Source organism: Cheilinus undulatus, linkage group 6 (genome assembly GCF_018320785.1).
Source record: "Cheilinus undulatus linkage group 6, ASM1832078v1, whole genome shotgun sequence".
Lineage (NCBI taxonomy): Eukaryota > Metazoa > Chordata > Actinopteri > Labriformes > Labridae > Cheilinus > Cheilinus undulatus.
In genome coordinates this window covers 23,867,059-23,883,884 of record NC_054870.1, presented here as the reverse complement: position 1 = coordinate 23,883,884, position 16,826 = coordinate 23,867,059, and the positions used below count along the sequence as shown (strand labels likewise).

Here is a 16,826-nt window from a genome sequence, read left to right as displayed (position 1 = left end):
TTGGAAAATAGTGGCAGCAGAGCTCAATGGCAGCAGCTGCATCTGACTTTGGAAAATACCCTTTCTTGCCTCCTTGGCATAGATCCTTTGAAGGCATTTTTGGTGATTAATCTGAACAAAACCTTCCATTTTAATTCAGTCTCTCTCTTTCAATGGCTGGAATGTGGATGGACAAATAACTATGACTCTTCTGCTTTGATCCAAGTAATCTGACATACATGCTGCTCTAGTGTGTCATCAGAGAACAGATGAAATACATCTGTAGATCACGCTGGCCAAAGGTACAACACAAAGAAAAATCCTAGAAATCTTAAGTAAGTAGAGGACCTGCAGTACCCTTAAGACTCTAACAGGTACTGGTACTATATATGGATCTTTTGTTTTCTGTCTGAGAGACAAATATTAGTTTTACTGGTATGTGTCTTGTGATGGCTCTTTTCCAGAGATAGGTGTAACCTTGCTAAGCAAATAAAAAAAGGCTGGTGACAGTGAAAAACTTAAGAGTATTTCTCTTTCAAATATGTAACAAAGCTGATTTCTTCTGGACAAAGTCTTTGCTTGTCTGAAATTTCTATATATTAATTAAGATGTTTTAGTAGAAAGCACAACTCTCAACAGTTCTGTAAATCAATTTAAAGACACTTGGTAAACTTTATTACGAGTCCACTTATCACTTCAAACCAATAACCCTACAATTAATCCAACAATTCGCATGCAGAGGACAGAAGACACCACAAAGTAAAAAATGATAAATGATGATAAACAATGCAAACAAACAAAAAAACAATCAACAGTGACAGCAAGTTAAGAAATAGTTGGTGCAAACAGCTTGCAGAGGAAGAGGCGGCTGCATAACAATGTTTAGGGATGCCATAAGCGCTGCCAGCACACAAAAAGTCAACTATGGACACAGGCCCTAATTATAACAAAATACCTGCGGAAGGTAATGAGTAAGATAATAAGGGTGTGTTTATTATGTCATTTTCCAATTCTGTTAATGATCGACATACACACAGGTACCTGTGTGTTTAGTAGGTACATAAGTTGAGCTGACTATGATAAGGAGTTCAGGATAACAGACAGGCTTGGATGCACTCTTTAAAGTGAATCCTGTCCAAGGTGTCATGAGAAAAAACTTTGGATGCCATTCAAACTAGTGCTTCTCATGACTGTTTGACATCCTCTATGAACAAGACAGGGCAGATTTCTATGTCAAAATGAATGACGACAACGTGGTTATGCAGACTTAATAGGATGTCCCCATAATTAGCAGGATCTCTGGGTATTTCCAGGTCTCCCATATGTGATGTGCTAATTTTACTGACCTTGAAAACGAAGGAAGGAAAAAGAGAGGACTGGTGGAGGGTCAGATCTCTAAATCAGAGGGAATCACTGCTGCTTTTAACCAAAATGTGATTCTTCATTGAACTCTTCAGAATTCTTATTCTGTTTACAAAGTGCTTCAGATTGAAAACACAGGTCTCTAACATTTTTCTTTATTACAGTTATGGGAAAAACTCTATGGCTTACATAAATGCAATTGACCGTTATAACTCCTACTCCACCCTTTTCCTCTAAACATCCCCAGAAAATATTAGTCAGCCACTATCAGGATGTCTGTAAGGAGGGGTACTCTGGTGCAGATGAATTCTGATTCACAGTTGTGCAGAGAAAGCATCCTGTAGTTCACAGTATACAGGGATGATTCAGGCCACTTACACCAAAACTATCCACTGAGAATGAACTATTTTTGTCTTTAGTTTCAAAATGTTGCATGTTCAGACAACTTTTGAAAACAACCACCATGCACACGGATTGGCAAAATCAAGTAAAATAGCTGTAGTTACATGCCAGCGCAGTAGTTGGCAGTATGACAAAACAACACGAGAACATGCTCTGTCATCAGACAGTGAATACAAAAGGGGCTAACACGCACATGTTTGTATAGGTGGACCATGAGGTGGGCTTGTTACTCAAAGTGACCCTAAACTACAAAGAGTAAATTACAAGAAAATGTTGGCTAGGGTTGCACAAACAGAACTTGCAGGTAAACGTAGTAGACAGACTCGCGCATGGCTATCGAGTTGGACTGCATTAGAAGTCTCCATTTTCAGAGGGAACTCCACATTGCCAGTTCACATGACTACAAAAGCTTGCACTCTGGAACCTGCTTGTAAAACTTTCCATTTCCAGTGTAAATGAAAAGCCAAAACACACCAAAAATTTGCCACTTAGGAGTACAAATTATTGTCATGTAAATGAGGCCTTTATCCAGAGGCAAATACACATGGAGAGTCAGTCAAAAATCTCCTTGATTTAGAAAACTGGGGCTAATATGGATTAGAGATAACCAAAAAGACTTGTCTAGACAATTGAACCATCACTGATTGATATTTTTTCATTCAGCATGGAAGAGAATAAGTTCAGAGCAAAAGCTGCAAGCATGTGTGCTTTTGAGATATCAAATTCAAAAAGATATCCTACATCTTTATCACCAACGTGGCCTCTCAAAATCAAGAATACCAATGCAATGGATCTTTTAGAAACAAACTCCTTGCACCATCCTCTGCTGCCACTCACATTTTCTGTTACTTCTTTTGTCTTTCAATCCTGATAATATACTACCCCTCAAGATCAGTGTCTGAATGCAAGGGACAAAAAGCACGCCAACACTCAGGAAGATAAAGGGATCATTATCATGGCCTTGTCCTGACATGATGAACTGAAAGCTATACAACTTTTTGGACTTAAAGTATTTATAGTGGTAAAACCAAGCTGAAAAAGCTAATCATTCTGTTACAAGTTAAAGGCCAGTTTATCTCTTACTTATCTAAAATGGTGTTTGCATTAACAAAAACACCATTTGCCTTCTGCTTTTGCTGAATTCCTGGTCACAATTTAATCCCCATTTTATTCACCCGCAAGACAGAAACTTCCCTTACAGCCTGGATGAAGTCTTCTCATCCAAGTGTGGTTTGGACTTTTCAGTCTAAACATAGCAGGGCTGCAGAGCTGACACACATCTGTGCAGAAACTCTGGAAAATGTTACTCATGTGATTAAGAACTTTTATCTTGGCAGCACATATGGCATCAGAAAGGAGGGAGAGGAGGAAGGTTAAATGCAAGGAGACATCTAAAAAGTAGTTTCATCGGGTTAGTTCAGGTTAAGTATGTGGGTTTCAAGGAAGAAAGACAGGCAGGCAGACAAAAGAACTATTCAGTCTTTGGCTGATATCCCTTTTCCAATACCCGATTAACTTTAGCCTGCCCCTCAAACACGGCCATTTATTTGGGTTGTTTGTGTTTTGGTAGCCAGCACTTTATAGTTACGCAAAGTCTGCGTCTGTTAATACTTAGAGGCGAATCAGCTAATGATTCTTTTAAATCGACTACTTATTATTTACTTCTTTTCAGTCACTTAAATGTATAATAACTGCGGAAAATGCTTCAAACTTCCCGGTTTTATCACAAAAACACTTTTTGTTTGATTACAAGTAGCCCAAAGAAACAAAAAGATAGTCTTGAGTCAGACGTGTTTCAGTTTGATAGTAAAGGGGTTTTCATTGATCTTTGCAATCACTGATTAACTTATAAACGATAAACTAATCAATTTGAACAGATGGTAACAGAACTGCAACTCCCAGGACAACACTGCAACTTAAATGTTTACCGCTGCTTTTAATCATTACGCAGTTTAAACCGTATAGACATCTACTGCACTAATTCAGGACTTTTTCTCAACAGTCGTGAAAATGTTTTAGTCTTTCCAGGCACATACTAGGAGCTACAGACAGACAGCTCTTATTCTGGAAAATTTCTAGTCATAAATGTGTCACACATGTTCAGAGAAGTAACACAGCTAACTCACTGTGTATGTTAGCTTGCTCCAGTAGTTAGACAGTCGCCAGACATATGTATCGTTAAAATTAGCTCGTTACTCCTCTTAAGTGTTGACAAAAAACTCCTCCGGGGCTCGGTGAACTTACTTACTTTCAACCGTCCTCGTCAGCTCAGTAGTCACCCCATGAACCGCGGCAAAGGTAATAAATCCATGAGATTTTTTTCGGCGGTCGAATGTTGCCTTTTCAACCGTGAGTAGATCCTGTTTTACCTCCGCTGACGACTGAGCACTGCTGGTTTAAAGGACCGACTCTTTTCAACGGTTCCAACGGTAATGACGCTGCGCCGCTGGGTTAGGGCGGAGCAAGGCTGTCTCCCCCTTCAAACACGAGCCACACACGCACACATAAAGACACCACACTCCTGTGAGTCTTTTCTACAGGCAGGATTGAACCTTAAAACTTAAAAACATAAGACCAAACGAAGTGGCTCACCTCTTTATTAACTATGAGGCAGAAACAGCTGGGGTGGCTACACTCTGTACAGGTAAGTTTTATTTAGGGCGGCTGCTTTTTAAAAGATAAATAGCTTAAGTAAAATGTCGAATAAAAAAATAGTTTTAATTAATTAAGAAACGATTTAATGGATAGGTTGATTAAAACTAAATGTTGGGAGGCACCCTAAAAAATCACCAGTTTTATTACTTTATGGTTCTTTTAAAGGAGCCATGCTAAATGTAGGCTATTCATTAGCATCACCTCTAACACTGCCCTAATTTTAAGTTCAAACAGGATAGGCTATTTAACATCTCATTAGCAGCTGTTAGGCCATTAGCAGTTAATAACTTTCTAGCAAATGTTATTTGATTGTGGAACATCAAGGAGAGCTAACTGTCATATTAAAGGCCAGAGTTTAGTAGGCTAAGCTAGCCTTTAATTATACCAAAGACATGTTGAATGCCAACATATCCATTGTGACTTAGCATTCAAAACATAATTGCAGACTTTTTAACTCTATTCAAAGTAGGCCTATGGCCCACTGGGCAGAATTGTTTTATATGCAGTACATTCAGAAATAATTCAGACCCCTTCAATTTTTTGTTTTCCTCATGTTGCAGCCTGATGCTAAAAATATATTAAAAATAGGGCTGGGTATTGTTAAGAACCTCACGATTCAATTCGATTTTGATTCTTTAGGTTGCGATTCGATTCGATATTGATTTGATTCGATGTTGATTTAAATGCTTCAATGTCGATTCAGTAAGAAGTAGAAATACACAAATAACCTGTTGACAATTTTTCAATAATATTTTCATGCCCATGTGAACATATTTGGTAAGTCAACTCACATTTTTGAGCAATAAAACATCTGAAAATAAAAATTTGCACAATAATAACTTATTTGTGTATAAGGAGTGCACAAGTAAAACATGCCAGTTCTGTATAAACACTGAAAAAGTAAAGTGCATACAAACTTAAATAATATTTTTGTCCTCTTGGAAATTGTGATAAACCTCACATAACATGGTTATGGTTAGTTGTTGTTTACTCGAGTGCGGCCTCCGTCCATACAACGCAAATCACATGCACAGCGACCCCCACTGGCCAGGAGGTAAATTGATTCAGAGGATTTGCTGAATCGATATTGAATTGGGGGAGGAAATATTGCGATGCATCAATTAATCTATTTTTTACCCACCCCTAATTAAAAAGTGTTTTTATTCTCAGCTGACAGTGTATAACTATGGTGGCTGGTAAGGGCAAACGTTTGCAAAAGCCAGACGCTAAATGAAACAAAACGGTTTCAATAAGAGAAACGCTTCAACTTTAGAGACGCAACCAAAAGTCCAAACGAACTGACAAAATGCTCTCCAAGACTCTTCTGCACTGTAGGTTCCCAAGACCACTGTGACCTCCATAATACTCAAATGGAAGAAGTTTAGTACAACCAGGCCTCTGGTCGCTCGGCCAAACTGAGCAATCAGGGGACAAGGGCCTTAGTAAGGTGACGTGATGGTCACTCTGAGTGAGCTCCAGAGATCCTGTGTGGAGATGAAACAAAGCTCCAGATAGACACACATCCCTGCAGCTTCCTCTGATCTGGGCTATATGGAGGAGTGGCTAGGCAGAAGCCTCTTCACAGTGCAAAACACACTAAAGCCCAACTGGAGTTGGCAAAAACTCAATTTGAAAGCCATGAAAAACGAAAAAAACTGAAAGGCGTCTGAACTTGCCCTGAATTCACTGTAGGCCTATGGGAATTACTTGAATAAGACAGTACTTTATATTTGGAACTACAGAGCTACAACATAGCAACCTCCTTGTGCTTGTAAGAGGAAAATGGCTGGCGGCTTCATTATTAGGGCCAAATAGCCCTCTTGTACGCTTAAAGAGGGCTTGAAGAGGATAATATGTTCCCTCAGCTGTGCAGGAAATTATGATGTCATCACCATCAGTATTGGCACATTAGCTTAAAATGTATTGGTATCTGCAGATATGAGATATTCTGCATATTTTATAGCTAATATATAAGGTTTGAATATATTTGAGTGTCTTTTTGCTGACTTTTAATGCTCTCAGTGTTCTTTCTTAACTCTAAAGCACTTTGAATTGCTTTGTGGGTGAACTTGCCTTGCGTGTTGTCAGTTTCAAAGACAGCTAAGTTCTCTGAGGCACAGACAAATCTTGTGACTTCTTTTGGTCAAGCTTAAGCAGCCCTTTTTTAAAGGAAATGTTTGACCTAAGCGTAAAAATCAGAGGATCAATACCACTCCTCTGACAGTGCATTTACTTTGCCAGGGGTCTGTTAATGCTAAAGAAGTATCATTCCAGTCATCACATACCCTACTGATTAAATAATCAGGATGATGGACCATTGTCTCTGTCTCTTTACTGAATTAATAACAAAAATATACCTTCATTTCCCAGATTGTTTTCACTATTATTTTAGCCTGCTTTTTATAATGTGAAAAGTGCTTCTTTTGTCACCAGGATCAATGATATGCCACCCTCTTTCTCTTGTTTTTTTTTTGTTCTATAGTCACAAACAGTAAGATGTACAAAACGTTGCTGAACAAGACCAAAACAAGAGGCACCCAGATGGGAGTTTGTAGTTGGAGGTATGTGTCGCATGTGTGTGTGTTATGGGCGTGGGGTCTCAGAGCAGCAGGGGGCCAGTCCCTAGGCTGCTAGCCTGTCCTCTTTTAATGACCCAGACCACAACAAAGAGGGTCTGCTGGAGGCTAAGCCCTACTGTGTAACATACCCACAGCTGGTCACCCAGTGGAAACAATGAACACCCAGCCAGTGCTCATAAATAATAATTCTGAGGTTCACACTCCACTTAAATGTTTCTTAGTGTTGTTCTCATGGTGAATTAATGTAAGGGATGCACAATGCTGAATTTTGCTAAAATCCGTTTTGATGGTATTGTCAATCTAATTGTTTTATGATACTGATACAGATATACACATGGATCTTCTTAAACTCTACAAACTTAATGCTTCATGTTGTACGGTTAGGCATTGTGGTAGTTTTTGTGTACTGCTGTGATACAAATGTTAGGGCTGAAAATGTAAGGTTTATACTGTTCTACATTATCGGTATTTCTATTTATCTGAAGAAAATAGTAAAAAGGGATGGATTAACTTAATCTATTAAGCTCTACATCGTGCATTAGTAATGACATAATGGCCATATCACTTTCTCCTCAACAGAAAATGGCCCAGTTTATGTCTTCTAACTCAGTTATCCAGGGCGTTGTTGCCTCATGGTGGTAATTGCCTAATTTTTCTTCCAGATTACTGTCATACATGTGAATACATAAACATGCATATGTTCCTCCCCCTGCTGTGGCTCAGGTTTAATTGCCTCTTTTATTTAAAACTTCCACCAATCACTGTTATCTGAGCAGAGTGCAGTCTGATTATCCTGGCTAACGATGTTAACTAGACAGAATAGGAGGACCAGAAAGCAGCAGGGTGTGAAGGGGCCCAAAGGCTGCCAGGACTCAGGTGTCTCTTACATCTCTACCAGAGTCTCAGGTGATCAGTGAGCTGTTGTTTGCAGTGTATGTGATCACTCAAGCGTGTCTGTGGAGCAAACACTGATGGTTCCATCACTGCTGGTGCTCATGTATCAGCTCAAGACAAAGTGGAACAAGCACACGCTGCTGGTAAAGAGGTGGACTGATGTAATAATTGATTTAAGCCAGAGAGGGTTTGACAGACTGAGGTGCTGTCTTCTGTGTGTTCAATGTTTATTGTTTTTTTTTTGAGGCAAAGTTTGCTGACATCACAGTACTGACTCACCGAATGACTTTAGAGAAACTTAACTTGCAACATGGAACACATGATATTAACATAATAGATGATATGAATTACCATTCATTAAAAAAAAATCTTTCTTTGACCCCCCTCCCTTACTATGGCCCTTTGATTTCAGTGTTTTTTCCTCCTGGATCCTCCCTAGTTTTTCAGACAAAGCACATAAATTGACAGTGCACATGTTTTTTCCTTGCTGGTGTGCATATCTCTTATCCTCCCTGTTTAGTTTTATTCATATTTATTAATTAATTAATTTAACCTTTATTTGGCAAGGTTAGTCCCTATATGTGTGAAAGAATGCCCCTATAAACATTTGTTGGTAGATAAGTGGAGAAACTACAAAACTAGATACTATGTGCATGGGCAGCACAGGCTTGGGTTCAGGCTGTGGCTCTTATCCTGTATCCTGTGAAAAAATATCGATACGGCAATATATCGTGATACTTTGACATCCGATACAATATCGATACTTCAACTCTTAATATCGATTTTTTGGTAAAAAATAAAAATTCATATTTTAGCCGAGTTGTTAGTAAAATACGACTTGCTCACACATTTGTGTGAGCACAAACAGCAAGTTAAAGAAAAAATATGCTGTTTGCAAGCTCTGTCTTGCTGCTGTGAAATATAGCGGGAACACCACCAACATATTGTGTGATTTACATATACATTATCTCTGTATTTTTCTTAGTTAACTGTGTAGAACATCGCAATATATCACAATATCATGATATCCTGATATATCGTGATACTATCGTATCGTGACCCAAGTATCGTGATGCGTATCGTATCGTGAGGTTCTTGCCAATACTCACCCCTACTATCCTGCATATCATTCCCCACGGTGTCTCTTTCTGGCTCTATTTCCAACTCTATCCATTGTCCTCCTTCATCAATGAAGGCATAAAAAGCCTAAAAGCCAATCTAAAACAAATTGGCATCCCTTTTTAGAATAAAATATTGAAAATTAGCCAGTCAGATGAGACTATGTTCATGTCACTGGCAGTGATTAGTCAGGACTCTGCCAAAGGAAGCTAGCTACCATCTGACTTCACACCAAATAAATCATAGCATGGCATCTGCAGCAACAGAACATTTCCTTCAAATAGTCAATAACAACATTAGCATGGAGGCAAAGGATCCGAGTTTTTATCAAAATAACAATGATTAACACTTTATTAAAATACAAAAAAAAAAAACACCTTCTAAATTTTCAATACAGAGGCAAAATACATTTCATAAAACTCCAAAACCAGCGTTACAAGAAAGAGGAAGAACTGTTGGGTTTGAATTTTATGACAGAAATAAATTGTAGTAATGCTAAACTGGTAAGGGAGTTTCCCACCACCAGCTAACCACTCTTGCAAAGCTCCCGTCTGAACTGTTTGGGCCCAGTTAGAAAGTGACAGGACCAATCAGCAATGAGGGGCAGTACTTCCAGGTGGGGAGGAATCGGGACCTAAGCAAGCAGCAACAAGAGGCCGGTGCAATTGTGACGGAAGAGCTTGGCGTGGATGCAACAAAATTTCTTCGTTTAAAGAAGAACAAAACACTCCAAGTTTTTTTCAAAGCCTCTGCCCTTTCCCAGACGCTTAGTATTGAAGGTTTTCCAGATGTATGTGTGAAACAAATCCATCTGGGGTGTCGGGTTAAAGTTCACCTGCTCTGACACAGGACCTATACTATATCAGTGTTTTATAGGGGATTAAATCCACAACAACAGGGTAACAGTTGAATCACTGCCTTCGACTGGAGATCATTAACATGAATTTATCAGCAGATAGTGATTGCCAAAGGGGAACATTTTGGCTGAAATGTAACCATGTTATTTCCCAGCTCAAACTCCCCTTGTCTTTGAAGTACATAAATGCTTGACAGACTTGATTTAAATATTTATCAGTGATCATACTATCAAATTAATTGTTAGATAAGAGCCATGTCATAAACTAATTATGGCCTCCTTACACAGCCAAGTTACTCATTTATCATCTGACATGTTAAGCCAATGCTCATGTTTGTGTTTATGACTGCTCTCAGGGAGAGGTAGTTTTACAAACCACCGGTTTACAAGGTTTACAAAACAGAGGCTATTGTGACAACGTGTAGTAACAATAGAAAATGTTAAACATCAGAGCACTGAAATGTGTCAGTGCAAACACCAAACATGCAGGTACAGACGCTGTGAAGAAAGTCATTTCCTTGCTTGTAATTTCTCTAAATTAATGCTGACATTGACAGCTGGAATCATAAAAAAACTGCGTTTGCTTCATAGGAATGAAACTATGATGCAGTGATCATTAATTTGGAGTTGTTTCTGGTCAGTGAATGACACAGGTTCAGCATTGATACTCTTATAGGCCTGTTTTGGTCTCTACCAACATAAGATGGAATTTATATGCTTTCACACCTAACCTGTTTGGTTTGGTTGAAACAAACTTGAGTCTGTCTGGGTCGTTTGCACTGGTGTGAGAGCTGTCAACCAAACTTTAATGTGGTCCAAAGAACTGGATCGGGTGTGCCTAAAAAGTGGGTCCTGGTCAGCTTCTATTCAGGCATTGGCATGATTCTTTTGTAACAAGAACATTAACCAAACTGCCACACTTTGCTCTTGTACAAACACGTCGGTTGTTTTTTGATCTCTCCTTTTAAATGCCATCTTCTGCTGTTGTTTGGTAAGTGCAGCTGGTTGTAAACAATGTAATTTCATAATATCCTTTCTCACATTGATTTAGATTGCTTTGATACAACATAATTAACAAAAATTGTTAGTCACATGACTAGACAAGAATTATTTGTGTGTAAAAATGATCAATTTCATATGTGTTTACCTCAGGTCAAAAGTCAAAGCTGCTTTGATAAACCAATGGAAATTTCAACCATGTAGTGAACATTTTCTTTGCACATCATACATTTTGATCTTCTTGTAAATGCCCCAATGTAAACACAGAAGTATTGACTGAGCTACAGATGTGAAAACACCCAAAATACTACTGTGTTTTAGTGTCTCTCCACTGTGTGGTGCTGAGCAGTGCTAACTGGGTTCAAAGGATTTCTTTGCTTAAAAACTAGTTAGGTGATGATGCATCAAAATAATAAAGGTTCAGCGGGACAGCTAGAAAGTAAGCTAAAACTAAGTCAATATATACCCAAGAGTAGCTGGAGATGTTTGTGAAGGCCTCTGTAGTTTTATCACTCACTATCAACGGCAAATACCACTTTGAATTGTCTTTTGATGCATTGCTATTTTGAAGGCATTGATTCTTAGTGCTTCAGTATTTTTTTTATTTAATTGCTACACATGGCTGGTTTTGTTATGGAAAGATTAAAGGAAGCTATATATGATCTATAAACTCAAAAAAGCCATTACAGTGGTCAGGGGGAGGAGGCAATGTAACCCACAAAAGGCCACTGTAAAACAGCAGTTGGGGGCTCCACTAAGTTTATGATGGGAAATTCTCAAGACATTCTCAAGACACATTGTTCGTCTGGCTCAGACTCATCATCAACAGACAGACATTGTGAGCGACATACACATAAAAACACTGACATAATGAAGGTTCATCCTGTAACCTTGTAAATACAAAAATTACTCTTAAAGTCCTTTGTTGAACATATACAGTGCCTATGTAAAGTATTCACCTGCTTGGATGTTTTGCCCTTTTATCAATTTTAGAAATCAGTCATGGTCAATGTAGTTAAAATTTTTTGACAAAAAAAGTGAAAAAGAGAACTACAAAAATGTTAAATGTCAAAGTGAAACAGGATTCTACAATTTCATGTCACTTAAACAAAAATATCTGAGGTAAAATAAGCGACTGCATAAATATTCACCCCTTTCAAGTCAATATTTAGTAGATGCACCTTTGGCTGCAATCACAATACCGAGTCTTTGTGGATAGCTCTCAATCTGGGCTGCACAGCTGGACACCGCAATTTTACTCCATTCTTCTTTGCCAAACTGCTCAAGCTCTGTCAGTTTGCATGGGGGTAAGGCGTGAACAGCCCTTCTCAAGTCCAGACACAAATTCTTTATTGGATTGAGGTCTGGGCTTTTACTTGGCCACTCCAGAACATTGAACTTGTTGTCGTTAACTATTTCTGTCTATACTATGCTATCATTGTATGCTTCAGATCATTGTCTTGCTGGCAAATAAATCTTCTTCCTAGCTGTGGTTCTCTTTGTCTTCCTGGATTTTCTTTTATTTTGCCACATTCATATTATTCAGTACCTTTACAAGTCTTCCAGGGCTGGCTGTCGAGAAGCATCCCCGCATGATGCTGCCACCACCGTGCTCCACAGTGGGGATGGTGTGTTTGTGGTGATGTGTGGTGTTTGAGGTCTGCCAAACATAGCATCTTGTCTGATGGCCACAAAGTACCATTTCTGCCTCATCAGACCAAAGAACTTTATTCCACTTGACCACTTTTCCTAAACAGTGGCTTTTTCTTTGCCACTCTCCCATAAAGCTTTGACTGATGAAGAACAGTTGTTGTATGCAGAGTCTCATCTCGGCTGCTGAAGCTTTTAACTCCTTTAGAGTAGTCATAGGTGTCTTGGTGACCTCTCTCACTGGCCTCCTTCTTGCATGGCCAATCAGTTTGTGAAGAAGGAAGATTTACACGTGCCATATTCTTTCTCCTTCAATTTCTTGATGATGGATTTAACTGAACTCCGGGGGTTCAGGATTTCTTTTTGTATCCATCCCCTGACTTACACTTTTCAATAACCTTTTCTCTGAGTTGCTTGCCGTGTTCTTTTGTCTCAGTGGTAAAATGGTAGCAAGGACTACTGATAAACCAGTGGCTGGGCTTTCCAGACACAGGTGTCTTTATATTATAATCACTTGAGACACATTCAATGAACTCAGGTGATCCCCATTTCACTTATAGTGAGACCACTAGCACATTGGCTGGACCTGTGTTGAATAAGGGCAGTTCAATCAGGAGAGACCAGCTACTGATTTAAAGATATAATTTTATTTACAAATGTGATAATGAATTATATTTATTAACATAGATGTGATATTGAATTATTGTTAGAGTCTCTTTGGTGCTTCAACTCCTCAAGGACAGCGTGATTGAAGGGTGTTTGCCCTGAGTGACAGAAAGATCTATCCCCCCATGGACTGCAGACACTGTTGGTGGTGATGGCTGGAGAAGCCATCTAAGGCTGATTAGATGAACATTGATGGACTTGTAGACTTGGTGGTGATGGAGAGGTGAAAGGTCACTCAGAATCACGCCATGAATGAACTGGTGGAGGAGAAAGCCACATTTTAAAGGGGCAGCAGTGATATGACAAGCCAACAATGAAGGAGTGGAGCGGTGCTATTGGATAGGTGTGACCAGGTGATGTGAACAGCTGATTATGATGTGACAGAGAGCATGTATGAGGGAGTGCATGAAATTGTGCAGGCATGAACTACTAAACCAGCGTGGAGAATATGGTCTTCCTGACTGAACTTACGCTATGTTTCGTTTAAAAGGGAGGGAATATTTTTACAGTTGCTTATTTTACCTTTCACATTTTTTTTGTTTAATTGACATTATTTTGTAGAAATCTGTTTTCACTTTGACATCAGAGGGTTGTTTTTGTCAAAAAAGCCAAATGATATTGACCATGATACATTTATAAAAATCAATAAAAGGGTTAAACATCCAAGGTCATGGGAAATACTTGTGATAATGCTGGAGGACAAATTGCACAAACCTTTACATTGATTCAGTCATGCCAGCAGCCATGAAATATTAGCTATTCAAGGGATATAGGTTAAAAGCACAGTCCCAGCAGCTAACTTTGTTGAAATATAAGTCTTTGACACTTTTTATGAGCACTGAGGTCATTTTCTTTTATGGTTTCTACTAATGTAAAAAGGAAAGCTTTTAGGATTATATTATACAATTAAACAGATTTTTACAACATCACCTTTATACCCTGGATACGGCTCTATCTGGCTGTCATTGTCAACAGGATGAACATAAATAAACTTTATGATGTTGCTTTGTTCAACTGTCTGTCACCCTAGTCCTGACAAGTTATGTTTTTATCCTCAGTCCTTGTGTCATACTTAACACAAATGTTAAATATGAATTTATAGTACAGTACAGTTGTGTCGAGACAAAATATGGTGGCCAGTAAGGGCAAACAATCAGCAACAGCCGACAGCATACATTAATGCCAGCCTTACACCAGAGGACTTTGCTAAAACTCTTAAAAGACTCTAAAAAGACTGACACATGAGACCCTCTCACATGTAAAGAAAATTCATTGGCAAGCCTTTGAGTTTTTAGTCTCAGACTAAGATTTTGCAAAGACTGTGGGTTACTAACTACAAGACTAGAATAAGATTCCTTTTGAGATTATTTCCCATCATGCATCTGGTGATTCACAACAATTTTTGAGCAAGGAACAAGATGTAGAGGGAGATGGAGATTGCATTTGAGTTAATACCTCTTATAATCTGATGTGTTTAAATTGTTTACATCGAGTTGAAACAGAAGGAAAGTTAAACATCAAAGCAACTTTGCATGTTACTGTAACAACCAAGGAACTATCATGGAAACACTTCAGAATAAAAGTACAATATGAAAACGCGGGTCATCTCATCAGGGAAACAAACTGATTGGGCTTTTACTTTGAAAATCCCAGTGGTGGTTTATCATACCTGTCATGTCAGCCTGGAATGAATTGATAGACAAGGAAAACAAACACACAGGAACAGAGATCTGGCTGAAGCTCTGAGCAGAAAAGTTTTTTGATCTCTTGATCTCTGAGCAGACATTCAGGGGCTCTAGAATGATCTACGCTCACGTTTATATTTTCAGAGGTGTCAAAAGTATTCACATTCATTACTCAGGTAGAAGTATAGATACTAGGGTTTAAAAATACTTCTGTAGAAGTTGAAGTATCAACTCAAGCTTTTTACTCAATTAAAAGTGTAAAAGTACTGGTTTCAAAACTACTTAAAGTTTAAAAGTAAAAGTAATGTAAGGGGGAAAAAAATACTATTAAGGACAAAAGCTTAGGCCATGCCACAAGGGCCTATAGAGCACTACCCCACCTCCCCAAAAACCTTTTTTCTAAAGGCCAAAATGACTATAATGTTATATTAAAATGTTAATGTTGAAAAATTTGGGATGCACCTGTTTCAGCTGCATTTATGCCCATTGAAAATCAACGCATTTTAGTACAAAGCAAATACATTAAAGAACTATATATGTGTACTACTGAGCATTAACATGTGTTTCATGGAGCAGAAGATATGCTGACTAGTTGCTTATAAGTATTGGTCTTCCCGGCTACCAACCTCCTTGCTGGTGCTTGGTTGGGACATTTTGCTGGAGTTCCCTTGAGTCTCTGCCAGGACATCTTCGTACTAGGCTACATACGTCTGCTATTTCCTTGCTGGAGTGTGACATGATTTGTGTCATGTGCGCAGGTACGATGGATCGCGGACAAACCAATGTATTATGTTTATACTTCTCATCCAAATGCAATCAAATTCACTCTATCTGGATGGCGCAATTTTTCTGGATAGGCTTTTGGGTTTTTTATTTGGGTTTTTTTGAATGATGACAAGCCGGAATGAAAACAAGCTGAAATGAAATAGGAGCAATGAGGCTATTTTTAAAATGTAAGGAGTAGAAAGCACAGATAATTGCTTGAAAATGAAAGGAGTAGAAGTAAAAAGTAGGCTGAAAAATAATTACTCCAGTAAAGTATAGATGCCCATAATATCTACTTAAGTAAAGTAATGAAGTATTTGTACTTAGTTACTTGACAGCTCTGCATATTTTGAAGAATGAAGTGAATTAATGTGCTCATGTACAACACCGGCTCCCACTGGTCGTAGAGGACGGTTGCGTCACTGAGAAACACAATTTGCATACGACCAGACTTAAGACCACCCTACACCTAACGACTGAGACAACGGGAGCTAGCTGTGACTTTAGCAAGACTCCCATGATTTTACTCCGACTTTGGAATTTTGTCTGCAACTTTAAAATTGGAGGAAAAGTCGTTGGGTGAAAGGGCCCCTTAAGACAGCTACAAAGCATATTCAGGAAGGATTCAAGTTATTAAGCTCTAGCAAGCATCCAAAACAAATGCAACATCTGAATAAGCCCCTGCAAAAAGCCAAAACAACTGCAAAAACATCATCTGTGCTGCAAACACAGAACTGATGCAAAGTCCAAAAACATGCAAACTCAAAAGCAACTACACAACACAAACACTGAAAAGACAGAAATAATAGAGTCCTCCATGTCTTAAGAGGCACTCTGCAATCAGGTTTCTTTTACCAGGAAGAAAAGTTGTGTTAGTAGTAAACTGTTTCACAGAGCTCCAGTTGTTTTAACTTTTTTGCAGCATGTTGTTTCAATTTGCAGCACATTTATTTCATTTTCAGCACGTTTCAGTCATTGCATTTGTTCCGAATGTTTGCATGTGTTTATGATCAGCAGAGTTCCTGACTATGCTGCATGTTTGTCCTAATGTATGTTGTTTGGGATCATTTTCCCTTATAGGCCTCTGTACAAACAGGGCTTTTGCACTATCAATTTTACTGGGATTACTTGCGAAACATGGAGGAATACACAGAAGCTAATCAAACTCAAACCAACAAGTTATAGCTCTGGGAATAAAATAGCTACATTCTAAAA

The 16,826-nt window shown here is 38.6% G+C and overlaps 1 protein-coding gene across 2 annotated transcripts in view; it reads right to left on the bottom strand.

Annotated features, from left to right (window-relative positions):
* b3gnt2b (UDP-GlcNAc:betaGal beta-1,3-N-acetylglucosaminyltransferase 2b) overlaps positions 1–4,150 on the bottom strand; it is a 40,322-nt gene extending 36,172 nt beyond the window's left edge. Inside the window, exon 1 of one of the 2 annotated variants that reach the window (XM_041789111.1) lies at positions 3,988–4,150. The gene's annotated coding sequence lies outside the window, so the exon portion shown is untranslated. The remainder of the gene's footprint in view (positions 1–3,987) is intronic. The other variant, XM_041789110.1, reaches the window with a different exon arrangement.
* Positions 4,151–16,826: the final 12,676 nt, after the last annotated feature.